Raw genomic sequence first — 13,362 nt, 5'->3', positions numbered from 1 at the left:
AAAACCTTTATTTTACATGCCCTGCTTCATTAAGCAGATCTTTATCAATCCGCAAAACATACACGTGTAGATATTCACATTTAAAAGGAATCAAATTGATAGCGCTTCCGGGTTCATTTCACGTTATCGCGACTTGCAGGCTCATAGGACAAAACTATTGTAATAGATTTGATTAGCCGCTCCTGTACCCTCAAGTGCTCATAGCCCGAGGGAATCCGAATAGCGTCAATGGACGGGCTTCGATCACGAGTCAATAGACGTAACAATTTGGTGTCTAATTGGTCGTGTATAAATAAATTGGGTGTTGATAGCAGCACCGCAAGTGATACACTACAAAAACAATAGGTCCATATCCTGTTCTGTTTCTCGGTATTCTGATACCGTTAGGTTATATAAATATACATATACATATTCGATAATTTGGTAACTAAGCAAATTCTATTCTTTAAATGCTTTTCACAAATTTCGAATTATGTTAACATGGGTGTATGTATGTACCACATAGTTCATATTCATCGCTTTATCAAAACAATATTCAAGCATGGATACAGATGTTGTGACGTGGATGCCAAGGTGTGTTACTAAAGTAGCCTTGGTGGATCCATGCTTGATCTTTAGTCTGTCTCCTCGTGCTGCAGATCGATAATATACAATTTTATTTAAGTATTATTTCTCTTGCTGGGGTGTAAAACAAAGGATCTTGATGTCGTTATTGTAAAAAACATACTTTTATCGCGTTTGACAAACGTAAAATATCAACCTATCAAATTCTACAAACGTAAAATATCAACCTATCAAATTCTACAAACGTAAAATATCAACCTATCAAATTCTACAAACGTAAAATATCAACCTATCAAATTCTACCAACGTAAAATATCAACCTATCAAATTCTACCAACGTGAAATATCAACCTATCAAATTCTACAAACGTAAAATATCAACCTATGAAATTCTACCAACGTGAAATATCAACCTATCAAATTCTACCAACGTAAACTATCAACCTATCAAATTCTACAAACGTAAAATATCAACCAATCAAATTATACTAACGTAAATTGTCAAACTACCAAATGATAAGGACGTCAAAATATCATCACAAAAAAGAAAATCACATTTTGACAAGTTAGTTAGTTACTGGTTTATTGCATACATGACTCAGCCTATAGCAAAGTATCGTCTCGCCGTCTACTTCAGTGTTCTGTAGGTGTAAGTCGGTTGATGCCTTACACGACTCCGCCTATTGCTAGGTTTCGGTCTCACAGACTATAGTCAGTGTTTTGTCGGCGTTTGTTGGTTTATGGCCTACATGGCTCCGCCTTATATTAACCCAAAACTTAAAATCACACATGTTAATCAAATGTTACATACTTCGTAAATATAAAGCAGCCATTACAATTGAGAAACACCATCAGGATCATTTCGCCTCATTAAAAGTTGATCGGCATTACGTCTAAAAAAGAAACAAAAATGAGATAAACATGAAGATCAACTTGAGATGACCATATTGATAATGACAGAGACAGAAATCGAGAAAACGGTTTTTTATCAATAGAACAAATTAATTAATAGGGCCAATCCAAAGATCAAACGTTTGATGAAATGTTTCCGATTTGAGTTTGCTACGTGCGCGCAGTAACGAATCGGTTTAATAAATATGGACTAATATTGAAAATCGATAGCAACAATGACGTACATGATAAATGTGTGCTTTAAGGCTGAGGTCGTCCAATGATTACGACGTCTCAGCACATCCTACGTAAAACAGGTATTGTCTGAGTGTTATAGAATGTACAATTTTCTCAGGGACTTACTGACAGAAAGGTAAAAATTTAATGTGACAGAGAATATGTACGAATATGTTATAACGGACGGTATTACGGACGTCAAGACAGACTACAACACTGTAAAACATGAGATCGACACTCAACCACGTACACAAGCACGGAGATGTTTTATACTTGTGTCTAATCCCATTTGTGTTTTGACAATAAAATATGTTTAAGTAAAAAATGAACCACATACACAAATACGAAGATGTAACTACAATGTACCACATACACAAACATAGAGATGTAACTACAATGTACCACAAACACAAACATAGAGATGTAACTACAATGTACTACGTACACAAACATGGAGATGTAACTACAATGTAACACGTACATAAACATGGAGATGTAACTACAATGTACCACGTACACAAACATAGAGATGTAACTACAATGTACTACGTACACAAACATGGAGATGTAACTACAATGTAACACGTACATAAACATGGAGATGTAACTACAATGTACCATGTACACAAACACGGAGATGTAACTTCAATGTACCACGTACAAAAACACGGAGATGTAACTTCAATGTACCATGTACACAAACACGGAGATGTAACTTCAATGTACCAAGTACACAAACACGGAGATGTAACTACAATGTACCACGTACACAGACATCGGTATGTAACTATAATGTACCATGTACACAAACACGGAGATGTAACTTCAATTTACCAAGTACACAAACATGGAGATGTATAACTACAATGTACCACGTACACAAACATGGAGATGTATAACTACAATGTACCACGTACACAAACATGGAGATGTAACTACAATGTAACACGTACATAAACATACTGATGTAACTACAATGTACTACGTACAAAAACACGGAGATGTAACTACAATGTACCATGTACACAAACACGGAGATGTAACTTCAATGTACCATGTACACAAACACGGAGATGTAAATACAATGTACCACGCACACAAACACGGAGATGTAACTTCAATGTACCACGTACATAAACATGGAGATATAACGACAATGAACCACGTACATAAACATAGAGATGTAACTACAATGAACCACGTACACAAACATAGAGATGTAACTACAATGAACCACGTACACAAACATAGAGATGTAACTACAATGTACCACGTACACAAACATAGAGATGTAACTACAATGTAACACGTACACAAACATAGAGATGTAACTACAATGAACCACGTACATAAACATGGAGATATAACTACAATGAACCACGTACATAAACATAGAGATGTAACTACAATGTACCACGTACATACACATGGAGATGTAACTACAATGTACCATGTACACAAACATAGAGATGTAACTACAATGTACCACGAACACAAACAGGGAGATGTAACTACAATGTACCACACAAACATGGAGATGTAACTACAATGTACCAAGTACACAAACATGGAGATGTAACTATAATGTACCACGTACACAAACACGGAGATGTAACTATAATGTAACACGTACATAAACACGGAGATGTAACTTCAATGTACCACGTACACAAACAAGGAGATGTAACTACAATGTACCACGTACACAAACACGGAGATGTAACTATAATGTACCACGCACACAAAGATGGAGATGTAACTACGATACACGCAGTAAAAATAGACGTGACGCTATTCAAAACACGCCTGAATATGAAGACTCAGCATCATTTCCATTACCTCATAAGAAATCGGTGTATTATATGATAGAGGGAAAATGAGACAGTTATCCCTGCTAAAAGGGATCCCATTCCAAAGCCGGAATCTGCCAAGCCAACGGTAGAATGGTATTAAGTATGGTCATAAAACGCTAATACGTGTTATGTATAGCTGGTGAAAGCCTGATCACCGCCAATGTTGACAGGAAAGTTCATCGACCAGTCCGTGATAAGGTGTCGCCGCGATCGCAGTTACATCATTGGTAAAGCTGGATTAAAGATAGCTTCAAAATTTCTTACTGCAATATGCCGAGTTTTTTCAGATGACATTTCATTAAGAGTTGGGGTTATTTTCAGCTGTTTATCAGACGATCATTAAACTATTGATATCGTTTTGACTAGATAAATTACCACGTCAGTATATATAGGTTATACGCTTGAAACCAATGGCTATTAGATACTAGTTTAATGTTCTGGGGAAATTCTTTATGTATTTACATATTCACCAGGGTCAATGTATGTAATGGCCTCATCGTCATTGTGTGTATTAGACACCAACGTGTAATGGTGTAATCCAGACTTCAATGATTTAGTTTCATGTTCTTCAATTAGAGTTTATTGATCGCTCTCTTTGTTGTTGATTTTAGAGATATAATATTCATGGTTATATAATGCCAAAATAGGTGGGTGTTATTCGACTCCCAAGGTATGAAATTATCATAGCAACTGTTGAATAGCATTCAATCTAAACGCGGTTTGATCGGTTGACAAGGTGACCTTTGACCGGGACGATTGTTAATCATCCGATTCAATGCGATTTGATCGGCTAACATTTGAAAGCCGCTACACGGGGTCGCGGAAATGATGAAACACAAAAAGTAGTTCGTTTTTTGAAATGTTTTATCTTTTATTTAAGGATTAACATCAATTATTTTTTCTGTTATACAGTCATAACATAAAAAACTGGAGTGTACTCTCTTCATAAACCGCGAAGCGGTTAAAAGCGGTTTATGAAGAGAGTACACTCCAGTTTTTTTATGTTATGACTGTATAACAGAAAAAATAATTAATGTTAATTCTTACAATTTAATTTCGTCTTATACCCACCAAGATATTTCACTTTCTTTGGCGAACTCTTTTCTGTGATAAATTATTACGCAACGTCATCAGCCAATCAAAAATGACGTTACATTTCGCATCGTCAAAAATTTTGTTATGGAGGTATAACAAAATTATTTCAGCCAATGAAAATGCGTGTTTCATACAAAATCAAATTATATAGATTTCAAACAATTTATCGCTTTGAAAATGATAAACGTTCTAACTATTTATTATGTGTAACAAGTCAAATCAGCGATTTCAAATCCCCCGCCGAATGTGAAGCTATATGCCAAGAATGCACAGACGATAATAAACTTATAGATATTAACTGATAAGTGGTGTCCATAACCATGAAATCGGTGACGCATATTCATTATCGGATTTCATTTGATGTTATAACTTTTAGTAATATTAATAATTTTATATCAGAATTCAGATGTTTCACACAGGTAATGTGACAATCTAATTGAAATTAGACTTGTAATTTCCGTTCCTCTACGATACACTGATATACAAGTGCTTGTATTGCAGTGTATTGTAGAGAAGTGGAAATTACAAGTCTAATTTTAATTGGATGTGGTAATGTGACTAATTTGATCGATGACATCGCCAATTCTTGGTGTAAAATTAACCGTGATCATATATGATAATACAACTTATTCAAATGGTACTTTACCAATTTGAAAGGTATTAAGTTTATATTCCTTCCTGAATTAAACATATTTCATACCCGTATCCGGTAAATTATTTAAAAGAAAATATCAAACCTTAAATGTGCATACAGATGCACCTGGAGCAAACTGTATGGAAACTGAATATCTAATATATATTTCAAACATACATGGGAGAAAGAATATGCTGTTCTATTCGTATGCAAGGACTCTAGTACAGTAGTTCTTAAGTCTGTCTTTGATGTAAGTCAAAGGTCACAATGCTGGTAAGAGTGACCGACTTTTGGTATGCAACACGCTGCCTCATTTATGTGAACCTTTGTCCCAAGGATGGAGTGTCAGTGTTGAGAAGTGTAGGGGATAGAGCACAGACTGATGTAGGTCAAAGGTTACAATGTTAGTCATAGTGACCTACTTCTCATACGCGACACACCGCCTTATATAGATGAACCCATGATCTCAAGTATGAAGAGCCAGAGTAAAAAAAAAAGCGTAAAGATGGACGGACAAAACGTAAAACTACACTCCCCCAAGGCAAACATTGAAGGCGTTGTCAAAGGCGACACTATGGAAGGTGCTTGACACATTGTGGGGCGTTATAAAATGCAAACATTGCAGACGCTGTCAAAGAGGACATATTGGGGCGTTATAAAAGGCGACACGGCGAGAGGCGTTGTAAAAGGCGAGACAGTGGTGGCGTCGTCAATGGCGACACAGTGGACAATGGTACCAAAGACATCATAGTAGCAGGGGACGCGTGTCAGTGATGGCAACGTGAAAATACTAAGGAGTCGTCAAAGGCGTCAAATTGTCGAAATGGAAAGTCTTATCAAAAACACCTTAGCAACTGTGTTTGTAGGCATTATCAAAGAAGACATACGATGGCGTTATCGCAGTCAACAGAGCGTGAAAAGGAACAGAGTGATAAAAAGCGATATCACGATAAAATTAATGGCTGTATCCAAAGCGACATGGCGAAAAGTGGAAATTCATAGGTTTGTTATGAATAGTTCTAAAAAGAAGTTTTAACCAAACAGCGATTAAAAACTGTGTTTGCGAGCTTCCGAAAACGTCTCTTTCCGTTGTCAAGCAAAGAGTGCAGATGACTGAGACCAATCGGGCCGGAAGTGTTTTGTCAGCTGTCAAAATGTCAAGGCGCATTTTCGTCCTAAAAGTACTTAAAAAGTGCAGGCAGTCTGAGGGATGGGCAGTATATTTATCAATGTAACAAACAAGTAAGGAGAGGGAAATAGTTCTCTGTTTTAACGGGAACAATCCACACCAACATTGTTCGTTTAGTCGAAATATTGGTTGTATAAAGATAGTATATTATGTATATGTAACATCAAGATATATCTATCGATATTTAGTTTGAGCAATTTTTAAAATATTTTCTCTTTCCCATGCCTTTTTCAGAGAATGTTTTTCTTATGAAAAAGGGATTAATTGGCATTACCTGTGACAACCAATCATAGGTGTCTTCATTCGATACGTCATAAATTACAGAATCACTTCTATTAGATTTAAAACATTACAATCCATTCAAATAGATAAGACATTTAAATTAAAAACATATTGATAAAGCATAAAAACACTGTTAGAACAAATAAAATATAACAAAATAAATACCATCACGAAACCATTAAAATGGTATATAATATATATATATATTAAATATAAGCTCGCCGATAAACAATCAAAAACCAATCAAATCGATACTATTATTAAAAGTAAAATCACACCAAAAAACAATTACCAACCAATTTTATTGGAAACATAAGCACATTGGTAAACCATCACAAACCAATTAAATTGATAAACCCAAGGCATAAAATAATCATTACAACTGTTGAATAACATTCAGTTTATACCACGTGGAAAAACTCTTTTAATGCATTTTGATTGGTTGACACGTTGACCTTTGACCGGGACTATCACCTGGTTCAATGCAATTTGATTTGCTTATACTTGAAGGCGGCTTCATGATGTCCTAGAAATGATAAAGGACAATAAGTAGTTCGTTGTTGTTTTGTTATTTTCTTGAAAATATATGTAGATTTTTTCAATGTATTGCTTTGAAAGAAGAAGCCTACTTATTATTTTGCTATGATTTGTAATAAATTGTAATATTTCCATACATTTGTCAGATTTGCATATTAATTGGCGGCTTTTCAAATTAGGTCATATCCTTACACTAGACCTGATATTGTAAAAGGAACAAACGTTGACACAAAATGGCTCAATTCATCCTCAGAATAGCTTTTCTATTGTGGTAGAAACACGTCACACAAACTCGTGGTTGTTGTATATGGTATTTCTTTCATTCTCGTTAGTTATTTTTCAAAAGTTACAAAAAACGCTCGCTAAAACTCATGTTTTTGTAACTTTTGAAAAAAATTTTTTAACTCGAGTGAAAGAAATACCATATACAACAACCGCTAGTTGTAAATCCTCTTTATAAACAATAAAATCGATAAATCATTAAATTCAATGACGAAGGCATAAGCATGTAATAAGAATTCAGCTGGGATGGATCCCTATGAATTGAGTACAAAGATTACATAGATATTGATTAATAAGCATTACGAATCGCTGTGATTCATGTGTTGTAAATGAGTGTGTTTTTTCTAATTGTCACTGAAAGCATGCGACAGAGTTGTCAACATTTGACGACATGTTAAGTCCTCGAGTGAGTGTGACGTTTATCAAGGGAGATCAGCATTACAGCGCCTGTATTTTGATAGGTTAATGCATGGTTGGCAGTCGCACTCCCATTCCTGATAGCTTTGCGTGGGAGATTGAATTCCCGCCAGATATGGTGATCCCCTCTACTTTGGGCAATGTCAGCGATTTCCAAACAATATGCACTATTATTTAACAGATTATGTGAACATAGCATTGTATAATGTATATCAGATATATTTGTTTAAGCTCCTTCACTCTTTCTTTGATATTTTTTCCTCTAGCAACACCTACAAGTCCAGGGGAAACGAAACAGGTATACGATGCAATTTTATCTTAAATGATCATCGAATTTCAATGTATTCTATACATACGAACACTACACAGCAAGCATCTCACATTTAAATAAGTATTCTAGTAGGTAGGTTTAGTGAGTTGCCTTTCAGATACGTCACCTGTTGTGTTGGAGGCAGACTTTCTGTAGGGCTCAAAATGTCCTCTTTTTCTAGTGACACGATAATCAAAGCAATCCCAATCCCACAATCACGATTTCCGTGGTAGATATCGACAGCTGACACCAAACCTACAGGGTTTCGTGAGAACCTGCTGAGAACGTTCCATGGTCAGTAGCATGATCCCATTAAGAAGTATTATATTCCCTCACGTGCTGTAATATCAAACTCATTCGATGTTCGTTGATATCATTAAGGATTCTGTTGTCATGACTTTTATTCTCGTTTTCAGATCGAGACTGTATCTGGCCTGGATTTCCATGGCAAACAAAGCAGCTTACACTTTTGGAACATCTGGTCCTTTCATTCTGATAGTTGTCACGTGACGTCTGGGTAGCTCTTTATCTTTATCATTTCCCCTCCCTTGGTGGATTTTGAGATTGAATTAAGATTTTGATCACATGTCGATGTTCTCTTGTTGTAGAGTTTTACAATGTGGTATCCTCTTACCTACTTTGAGGCAGGATTTTATCCTTACCTTATATATTGATTCGGTCAATGTTGTTCTGTCAAATATGATGCCCAGTCGTAAATATCAACGTTCTAGTAAATACCTTTGATGTTCTTTGTGGCTTCATACTGGAACATGTAATGGACGCGTTTGTGATTATTTGCCCGGTGAAGGTGACAGATGAAGCGAAGTAATCTAACCTTCACACATATGTTCCCAACTGGTGGGCATGGACCTATGCTTCTGTACTATGTGTTGAGAACTTTTCTGGATGACAAGTCTTTACAATTATTTTCGGATTAATTCGAATATTTGTTTTTGTTATGGTGATACGAACCACACAAATATGACAAATGAGAGTACATTCGGCTAATCATAATAATCAATCTAATATAACTACTTCTGAAAATCTGCTTTTATTGAGGGACTTTTTCTCTTTTAAAGTATTACGCCACAGTATCAGCCAATTAAAAGCGACGTTACAAACATTTTTACGTTATAGGCTGACAACATAATTTTAAGCCAATGGAAATGCTTGTTATAAGCAAAATTAAAATTCAACAAAATAATAACAAAGCGACAATAAGTTCTCCCCTTCATGACAAAAAAATCCCTGGTTCTCACTGAAACCAAATGTGGCCCACCGTTATTGTACATTTAAATGATGTAACAATTGATTAAACAATATGTCACCTCCATAAAATTTCATGATTATTGATAAATAGAGACAATAAAAGAAACCGGAGTAAGAGAGATACTGGGAAAGACATGACGTGTTATAGCTGACTGGCGAGAGGTAAAGAGCAATGCTGATTTTAGGATAAGAAAATAGAAAGATGAGGAGGCTGACAGAGATTGATAGAGAATGAATAGAAGGGAAAGCGATATCGGTCTCAAATCATTGTCATTCATAGAGGCAAACTTGGTTAAATGGCGGGAGTCTCCCACGCCTCTACTGATGACGGCCATCCAGATTAGGGCAAGCTTGAAATGTATCCGCCAAACAATTTCATCCATCAATTATTGATATCACAATTCCGTTATAAAATGAATAACCCCATTTGTCGTGTGATCTGTACATTAACAGCTCTAGTAATGCGTTTACATTCATAACACCTCAGCCCTATCAACGGATAATTCTACCACTTCCTGGTACTCACTATTACATTTGCAGGTTCCACTATTAATAAGGGATGGGGTGTTATCAATACATCGATTAGATCATTATCATAATGAAATGGTTTGAAGAATCATGGCCTACATAGATACACAGAAAAGCGATCATTATTTAAAAAGCGGGATTCAAATATTAGCATTCTTATTCGGACGAATTAGTAAAACTGGGTCGTCGAGGTATCCACGATCGCCATATAGTAACTTTTTTATCCTGTAATTAGCACCGCAATAGCAAGAATGACCTTGACACACCAAACACGTGTCTATATAAAATATGTATTTGCCCTGCTTCATTGCCATCACTGACGCAAAATAGCTGCATGTTAGTGCATGCATAAATTACTAGATCTAATTTCTTAGTTTTACATTGATGTTGAAAGAGATAATCGAGATGATCGTGTCTAGGCATTGATGAATGGTATTTACTCCTTGCCAAAATGAAAGTTAAGAATGAATTTGAAATACTCCTCTACACGTTGCGCATAACATATTCGTCTAAAAATATGTGCAGAATTGTAAAGAACGCATGACAATTCTGCTATCTCTTTGAGAACTGATTTGAGGTAGGCCGTTATCAAAGAACGGTAAAATTCACTTGAGATAGGGCAGCATGACCAGGCAGGCCAATTGTTTTAGCATTAGAAGATTATGGATTGCTACTGTGAAAGCAATGGTTGAAAAGGGATAGTCGATACAGAAATTCTGTTTGAATGTTTGACAAGGCAGCGCACACCTCAAACTAGTGATGAGACGATAAAAGAACGCGAAGACAATTTAGCATGGCATTTGTTTTAATATATATAATTGTAATGAGCCAGTAATATTATACAGACGTTATTGAAATGAGAGAATGTTGTATAGACTAACCACCCACCTAACTCACAAGACCTCATTACCTTGAATTTCTCTGGTTTCCTTAGTTTACGAAAATGATGTCTGAAGAAAATTATGCGCCTAGTAATAAAATGATGTAATGTTCCAGCTTAACGCCAGTACACAAAAACATGAATCTACCGATTATATACTGTAAAAGTGGATATTTTCGCGTGTGGAAATTTTCGCTTAGCCAGCTTCCAAAGTGTTCGCGGTGTGGATATTTTCGCGCCGTCGAGATATTTTTGCGCTAATTGTATCTTTTATATTTAGTATTTTTATGTGTTAATATATTCGCGGTGTGGAAATTTTCGCGGAGATTTACTGATAGCGAAATAAGTGAAAAATTCCACACCGCGAATATTTCCACTTTTACAGTATTATAAATAAAATAAACGCTTGATTGGTCATCGTTTATATTAATGCTGTTTATATGGGAAAATGCTTATAAAACTGCATCACTGTGTTGTCCTTCTAGGACTCGTCAGTGATACACGTGGCCGCAAAACGTGGCAATACAGAAGGAAAGCTGGGGGATATGGGCCTGAACACTCAATGGAGATGCATACATACCATGATTTAATAAATTGCTTATTTGTTGGATTTTTCATCAAAAAAAAATTCATAAGAATTCTAATGTGTCAAGAATAACACAGCAAATTTCAGATGCGAAAGGATTTGTTTTCGGTTGATGTTACATGTATCGCCTTTTTCAAAGATAAGGATGCTGTTAGTGTAGATGGTGCCCACGCAGATCTCTCGGAATACCCTTCATGTAGTGTAGATTGGTAGGGTAATATGATCATTGAACATTCTCAACCGAAATGAAACAGTAATTGATTAGTCTGTGTATCTCACCGATATCAGGTGATTCTTTCATTATCAGTCATAATACAAAACCTAGAACTAATCAGAAAAAAATGGTCGTCAAAAACGTTTTGACACCGAATAAAACTAGGCCCTACACAGATCGTAATATCACAGTGACGTCACATATTTTTCTATCCATATATTTCGAGTTTTTTGGGGTTTTCTAAATTTTTAATGACTACATAAGATTCTACCCGGCGTATAATGATCAGACTTCAAAGGAAAGACAGGAAGCTTTGAGAAAGATTCGCCACGTTATGACGGTAACGTTGATAATCTGGGAAAATGGTAGTATTCCACGTTTATCAACGTTCCTTAGATATAAGGGGGGGGGGGGGGGGGGGGGGGTGTCTAAAGAACTTTTCTCAAATTGTGAAGTGCTTTCCTATGGGAAAATGTGGTAAGGCATTCCCTTAAGTAAAGGAATATTGATGAACCAGCTCTGAACGGTTCTAACATTCTGGGCTTTATTTAATCTTTGAGGGCGTTTTCGGATAAAGAGTATGTTACATATCCGTCATGTGACGTCCAACCTGATGTCGAATCTTTTATCAGAGAAAAATGTCTTAAAACTTGCTTCAAGTCCTTGTACCTAAATTCCTATATAGTTATCTCATTCAGTTGTCGGTCGTTTCCACAATCTATAATCAGCTCGGATCGTTAATTTCCAGGTCCGATATTTGCAATAATTCTTCGCGTCAGGTCTAAATTCTTATTTTCAAATTTTACAAATTGGTTGATGTACTAGTTTGACTTTCCTAACATCAATTTTGAATTCCCACACTTCTGTATCCGAGCATCAGCAGTATGATGTACCTCTTTCATGATAATTAAAGGTACTACGAGTGTTGTATACAACTCTTTCAACTAGTATTTTGTGTAGCGTCATTACTTAGCGCATCGACACCAATTACAGGTAACGTAGCAAGGTAAACTCTTGGTGCTGTGAAATGCACAGGTTGACAAGCCACATATCTTGGGCGAACATTGACTAAAAGTAGGTCGAGATCGTCATTTATCTCACAGAATTAGATCATGTGTGAAACTTCAAAAAGCAGCAAAATGGCTGGCTTAGCGAAATGTCGCCCTGTAGTATGATGGATGAAAGGCAGTGCTGGGTGAATAAGTGCCGTCATTGCGATGGCGACAGCAGGCATTATACATATAGAAGGATGAAACGATACCAATAGTTTTAATTAACACAATGGTTTTGAAATTATGTATAAACTATTCTATAAACTTTTTTTCTGTTATAGGTCCATTTAGACATTGCCGCTACATGAGTGAAGTTTATGATCAGTACGCCTACCACTATTAGTATAGATCTATTCGGCTGACATTTCATGTCGAGTTGCTATCAAACTGTGTCCACGCAATCCATTAGAGATGTTTGATTCTCAGCGTCATTCCAATTTTCAGGAATGACTTTCTCTGGGTCAACGGGGTATGCTGTATATTGTAAAACACCCGTGACCATAAAACATAGAATCAAATCCCATCAAGATCATCCGATTGAC

The sequence above is a fragment of the Pecten maximus genome, chromosome 5 (assembly GCF_902652985.1).
Source record: "Pecten maximus chromosome 5, xPecMax1.1, whole genome shotgun sequence".
Classification (NCBI taxonomy): Eukaryota; Metazoa; Mollusca; class Bivalvia; order Pectinida; family Pectinidae; genus Pecten; species Pecten maximus.
Note: the sequence above shows the minus strand (reverse complement) of the source record.